Source organism: Alligator sinensis, unplaced genomic scaffold (genome assembly GCF_000455745.1).
Source record: "Alligator sinensis unplaced genomic scaffold, ASM45574v1 scaffold687_1, whole genome shotgun sequence".
NCBI lineage: Eukaryota > Metazoa > Chordata > Crocodylia > Alligatoridae > Alligator > Alligator sinensis.
The window spans coordinates 388,628-395,477 of record NW_005842662.1 but is presented as its reverse complement, the minus strand read 5'-3'; the positions used below and the strand labels follow the sequence as shown (position 1 = coordinate 395,477).

Below are 6,850 nucleotides of genomic sequence, written 5' to 3'. Positions count from 1 at the left end.
CCCTGGAGAAGCTGTCTGTGGCTCCATTCTGCTCCTCTTTCGGGCCCTGTGGCTGAATATTCCTGCCCTGGGCCCCATGCACTGCCTTGGCTGGGCAGCACCCCCAGCCCCAGCCACCAACCCTCACTATGGGAGCCTCAATCTGCCCCTCGTACTCACCTGCAGGCAGCTGGGGTAGCTGCCCTCCACCCCTGCTTGGGGCTTTGTTGGTGGCCTTGTGCATGTGGGCAGGGACATACATGCATGTGGGGCCCCCTGCTTCCCACTCAACCCCAGCCCCAGGAAACCTGCCATTTCCTGTGGTTTTCTGCAGTGAATGGAAAACACAGATCCCTATGCAATACGGGGAATCTGGGACAAGGAGACTTCCACTAGCTGTTTGAAGAAAGTCTCATCCACCCCTTCCTCCTGGTCTAGTGGTCTATAGCAGACCCCCACCATGACATCAGCCTTGTTGCTCTTCCCTCTGACCTTAACCCAGGAACATTCAACAGGCCTAACCTGTTTCAACCCTAACCCAGGACTTTCAGCCACACTTCAGTAACTGGCCAAGTCCCCCATGAGCAGCGAGAGTCATTTTCCAAGAGTTTTACCCAGACTGTCCCTATATTCTTTTTCTAGGTGGTGAATGTGCTAATGGATTAATGGTTTTTTTCTCTGTATGACTAGTTTTATTTTTGGCCACTGACACATGTCATCACTGCAGGACCTCAGTTGTGCACTTAGGCATCCACATGGCACTGAAATCCCACAGTATGCATGGTTAGGTACCAAAGTATCATACTCAGCATCACATGGAGTGTGGGGCAGGGCAGACAAAGGCACATAACTCATGTTCCCTTAATCACAGAGCCTCTCTGTGATTTGCAGAGCTGCAACAGGGATCTCTAATGCCTGTGAGGTCCTTGCTAAGCCTATAGCATTTCATGTAGTGCAGGCACTTTTGGTCCTACCTTTACTGTTCTGGGGTGACTGGCACATTGCTATGACCAGGATGTCACTGGGAGCTGGCCCTGCCGTGTAACACCAGCCGTGGGCACTGCTCAGCATGAAGGTATCTCTGTGGCTATCTTTCATACCACAGTAGCTCATTGCTTTCCCTCTGCTGGGTTTTGAATACTGGTAAGAACAATGTCCACTTTTCCTTCCTTAGAGAATATAGCTGCTGCTCCACCCTGCTAGAGCTCTCCAGCAGATCTTCTGCTCCAGATCTTCTCTCTGCATGGCTTTGCTTAGCTGTGAGCCCTGCTCTGAGCAGCTCATGGCCTTAAAAGAGACAGGCAACGTCTAGAGGAGTAAAGCATCGAATATAGATTCACCAACTCCCATGATTTCATTGAGAGCATCTTAGCACTGGCTGCTTTTCTTTGAACTCCACGTGTGCAATCAGAAGACAGCTGCTGAAAAGTGCATGCAGGTCCAGCACCTGGAAGCTGCAGCTGCCCACAGCCAGGGTCATTAGCAGGGATCCTGGTTTTCCATTTGCCATGGGAAAATGTGGTAAAAAGTGGATTATCTCATTTTAAGGAGAAAACCACAGATTTTCTTTTTTTTTAAGGGGATAAAGTAGATGTTCTCCTTTAAAGAAGGATGCCTCTGCCCATTACAGGACAGGGAGGTCTGGGTGAGGGAGATTCCCTGCCCTCCATCAGTGTTGACCTCATGAAGGAACACCTTGAGAGGCTGGATACCTTCAAGTCAGCCGGCCCTGACAATCTACACCCCAGAGTACTCAAAAAGCTGGCAAGCATCATAGCCCAGCCTCTGGCACAGATCTTCAAGAAGTCCTGGCACTCTGGTGAAGTGCCTGAAGACTGGAAGAAGGCCAAAGTGGTGCCTATCTTCAAGCAAGGGAGGAAAGTGGATCTGTCTAACTACAGGCCCATCAGCCTGACCTCTATCCCAGGGAAGGTCTTAGAAAAGATTATTAAAGAGGCCTTTCTTAACAGACTGGCTGATGGCAACATCCTGAGGGATAGCCAGCATGGATTTGTTGCAGGTAGGTCTTGCTTGACCAAACTTATTTCCTTCTATGGCCAGGTGACCTATCACCTGGACAAGGGAGAAGAGATTGATGTCATATATCTTGACTTCAAAAAAGCCTTCAATCTGGTATCCCATGATCACCTCTTGGCAAAACTGGCCAACTGCAGCCTCGGGTCCACCATGATCCACTGACTGGAGAATAGGCTCCGTGGTTGGACCCAGAGGGTGGTGGTTGATGGAAGTCAATCGTTGTGGTGCCCTGTGACCAGTGGGGTCCCCCAAGGCTCTGTCCTTGGACCCATACTGTTCAACATCTTCATTAATGATGTGGACATTGGTGTCAGAAGTGGACTGGCCAAGTTTGCTGATGACACCAAACTCTGGGGCAAAGCATCCACACCTGAGGATGGGAGGATGATCCTGACTGACCTTGACAGGCTCAGCAAATGGGTGAATGAGAACCTGATGGTGTTTAACACCAACAAATGCAAGGTTCTCCATCTTGGGAGGAAAAACCCGCAGCATCCTTATAGGCTTGGCAGTGCTATGCTGGTTAGCACTATGGACGAAAGGGACTTGGGGGTCATGATTGAGCACAAGATGAACATGAACCTTCAATGTGATGTTCCAGCCAGTAAAGCAAGCAAAACACTGGCTTTCATCCATAGATGCTTCTCAAGCAAATCCCAGGATATCATTCTCCCCTTGTACTTGGCCTTGGTGAGGCCGCAGCTGGAGTACTGCATCCAGTTTTGGGCTCCACAATTCAAAAAGGATGTGGAGAAGCTTGACAGAGTCCAGAGAAGAGCCACGCGCATGATCAGAGGTCAGGAAAAGAGACCTTACGAAGAGAGGCTGAGAGGTATGGGACTCTTTAGCCTGGAAACGCGTAGGCTCAGGGGTGATCTGATGGCCACCTATAAGTTTATCAGGGGTGACCACCAGTATCTGGGGGAACATTTGTTCACTGGAGCACCCCAAGGGATGACAAGGTCGAACAGTTATAAACTCCTGCAAGGCCATTTCAGGCTGTTCATACGGAAGAATTTCTTTACTGTCCGAGCCCCCAAGGTCTGGAATAACCTGCTATCGGAGGTGGTTCAAGCACCCACATTGAATGCCTTCAAGATACATATGGATGTTTATCTTGCTGGGATCCTATGACCTCAGCTGACTTCCTTCCCCTGGGGCGGGGGGCTGGACTCAGTGATCTTCCGAGGTCCCTTCCAGACCTAATGTCTATGAAATCTATGAAAGGAGAAAAATGCAGAACATGGTGGGTTTTCCCTTGCAGGCTAGCAGAGTTACAGCCTGCAAGGTGGTGGGGGAAGCAGGAGGAGGGTGATCACGCATGGGGCGCCATGTGCATAGTGGTGCGTGGCTCTCGTCACTGGCACATGCCTCCCTACTCTGTCCTGCCATGCCAGGTCCCACCCACTGGGCCATGGTGGCCACTGGGACCAGGGCAGCAGGGCAGGGAGCCCAGAGCCTGCTGTGGGCCCATCTCCAGCTCTACCCTATGGGCTCCACTCTGGCTGTGCCACCCATGGGTAAGGGCAAGCCAGACTCCGCTCTCTGCTCTGGCTGCAACAGCTGCTGTCTCCTGCTGGCAGCAGCCAGGGCTCAGGTGCTGCTGGAGGAGTCTGGGGGCTGTGGACCCAGATACCTGGCCCTGTAGCCCTGGCAGCTGGGTGCCCCCTCTATCACGGCTTGGGCACGGCAGGGGGTTTTGTGTAGGCACTGAGGGGCACCAAGAGGGGTGGGGGACTGTGGGCGGGGAGTGAGGGACACTAGAAGGGCCGGGGTCTGTGGGCTGGGAGTGAGGAGCAATGGCATGGGCAGGGCACCAGCACATCAGGGCTGTTCAGCATCACAAAGCAGTGGTGGGGGACAGCCACAGCTGGACCAACATCCTGGTGAGCGAAGGGGGTAGGGAGAGCTTTAATTTTCCATGACTGAAAACTCAAAATCAAAGGCCGAAACTGATAGGTATGTAGAATTGATGTTAATATAGTGATTGAGGCACTGGTAGACTTCCAAATTGCTTTAGGATTGTAAATATGTCAATAAGACTTTGTGTTCAGCTGATTTACAGATTGTTGAGTCAGAAAGGACCAGGAAGGACCATGATGAATGACCCCCTGCTCCTGGCAGGAAAGAGGACCAAGGTCAGACAACCCCAGCCAGGTGTGTAATCAAGTCTCCTATTGAAGATCTCCAAGTTACATATAAAAAAATTTTAGGTTCCACCGAGACTTGAACTCAGATCACTGGATTCAGAGTCCAGAGTGCTAACCATTACACCATGGAACCCCTTAAAAGATGTGGTGCCCCTCATATGTATATAGACACACACACACACACACACACACACGCACGCATATATATGTACATGATACCATCCATATATAAACATGGACATATATATATGATACAATATACATATATATGTGTGTGTGTGTGTGTGTGTGTATATGTAGGTACTGAAAGACTTCCAAATAATTGTAAAGATATCAATAAAACATTGTAGTCAGCTGATACCTATATATATATATATATAAAGCAATTTGGAAGTCTACCAGTGCCTCTCTCTCTCTCTCTCTCTATATATATAGTGGTGTTTCATTGTAATTGTGGAAAAAAATGGATTTTTGTGGTTTTTAATCCGAGAACTTAATTTTTTATCACAGAATTTCTGTTTTTAAAACAGAGAAACCAGGTTACCTGTCATTAGGTTTGATGCCAGCTGCAGAGGGGAGGCACTTCAGTGTTTGCTGCAGCACAGATGAGCCACAGCAGAAGACTGCAGATATGGATGCACCTGCCGTGACTGGAAGTGCGTCCATTCAGAGACCAGTTAGCAAATGCAGTCTGTCCTGTTAGGAAGAGGATGGTATCATGTGAAATTAGTGATTGCTGGTGCACAGGCAAAGCTGTGTGACAGGGCAGTGCAAACCCTGGATATGGCTGAAATACAGCTGTCTGTCCTCACTGGGAGAGATGAGAGAGGACAGACTTGCTCGGTCCTGTCCACTTTCCCAGCACAAGGACATTTCTCAAGGAAACAGAGATGTACAGAGCAAAGCCTGAATGAACCCCGCTATGCAGCCCCAAAGAGAAAGAAAGGCTTGATTTCCACTAGTTTCAGTAGCTTCTAAATTCCTACGGGGGCTACACTGCAGTAGCAACTAGGAGTCCCGATCCTGGAGCAAAGCTTAATTGCGGCACGCGCTGTGCAAACCCTGATTAGAAGAGGGAATCAATGAACTGCCATTCTGCAACAGATGCCTGCCTGCGCCCGACTAGGAGAAAGGAGGACGGCTATTATTTCATCTTTGCTCAAAGGAAGAAAGCAAACCCAATAATACAATATCTGGGAAGGCGGAGCCAATGGAACCCTCTGAGATGACACTGGCACTATTGTGAGTTGATGCGTGCACAGCTGGGCAGCAGGGAGGGCTTATCTACAGCACGCCTTCACCAAACATAAGGGACACATGGCAGCAGGTCGTGCGGACAGATCAGAGCAGCCTGCCGGGAAGATTGGAGCACCGCCCTGCTCTCTCAGCAATCCCCCGCTGCCTTCCTCCTAGGAAAGACGTATAAAGCAAAGACCCTCTTCCCTCCATCCTCAGAGGAGCTCCCGTCTCACAGTGTCTCAGAGCCTCGTCTCTTCCGGTGTCTCCTGGATCCCAGGCAAGCTGCAGCCATGAAGACGCCCTGCCTTCTCTTTGCCCTGGTGCTCCTGGTTCTCCACATCCAGGCCATGCCCAATCCGGTGGGTGAGAACGATCCCCAGAAGGAAGCAGACACCTGGGATGAGGTGGAGGATGATGCTTGGGAAGCAGAAGGCGATGTGGAAGCTGCAGGTAGGATGCAAGGGCTGGGGGTGTCCATGGCACGGGAGCTTGCATGAGGAAGGGACATCGGTGCGAATGGGGAGAGCAGGCGTGAGAGGCTCTCTCAAGGGGTGGAGGCAGCCCTGGCTGCTGGGATTTTAACCAAGGGATGCATTTGATTTTCGTGTCCCTTCCAGAAAGCTCTGCCCATGTCTGCTGAAATGCTGCAAGTGATGCGCTTTGGTTTTATAGCATTATATAGATGTCACGGTTTCACTAGGAAACAGGTGGCCAGTCAGCACCTGGCATATCTGTGGGCATTGCCTGTCCTCCTATCACCCTCCCTCTCACTCTGTAATTCCTGTACTTGGAATATGGGAAGATAAAGTCACAGTGAAATGTTTTTTTTTGTGCAGGCGCCAGTGGAGAAAACAGCCCCATGATATGCGGCTTTTCAGGCGGTTCTTGCCGTACAGTTTGCCTTATCAGTGAAGTGATGGCTGGCAAGTGTTACGGCAGCTATGTTTGCTGTGTACCCAGATAAAAGTCCTGATGAGGGACAGTGGAGACATCCAGACAGAGCCTTCAGTGCAATGCCTGCCTCGGATAGAGCCACATCAACCAGCTCTCACCTCCTCTTCATTTTATTAAAATCTAACCTGGCAGTGATACCACTGACTGTATGTGGCTTTATTTCTGTCTTCTCTGGGGTGAATGCTTGGGATGTGGACAGCCAAGGGAAACCTTGTCCATATGGGGTAACCAGAGGTGACCCTTATCCTTCCAGCTGCATTCCCAGGAACCAAGGGCTCCATCCCTCCCGACCTCCCCGCAAACCCCTTTCCCACCCTGGGCAAGCAAAGGACTCCTTGCTGTTTTGCCAGGTGGGCGCGGATGGAGGCTCGAAGATGCCCACCATTTCTTCTGCAGAGGGTCTGGAAATGCTGCTCCCAAGGGGATGGGGTCTCCACGCTGCTGCCCTGGTGCACTTAGGAGTGGTGGGTCCTGGTGCTTCAGAGAAACCT

The 6,850-nt window shown here is 50.6% G+C and overlaps 1 long non-coding RNA gene and 1 other non-coding gene across 2 annotated transcripts; one reads left to right on the top strand and one right to left on the bottom strand.

Annotated features, from left to right (window-relative positions):
* Window positions 1-4,227: 4,227 nt before the first annotated feature.
* TRNAQ-CUG lies at window positions 4,228-4,299 on the bottom strand. The gene has a single exon. It is a non-coding gene; the product is annotated as a tRNA-Gln (tRNA).
* Window positions 4,300-5,625: 1,326 nt separating this feature from the next.
* LOC112551921 lies at window positions 5,626-6,496 on the top strand. Its single transcript, XR_003096265.1, has 2 exons — window positions 5,626-5,855; window positions 6,242-6,496. It is a non-coding gene; the product is annotated as an uncharacterized LOC112551921 (long non-coding RNA).
* The last annotated feature ends 354 nt before the right edge of the window (window positions 6,497-6,850 follow it).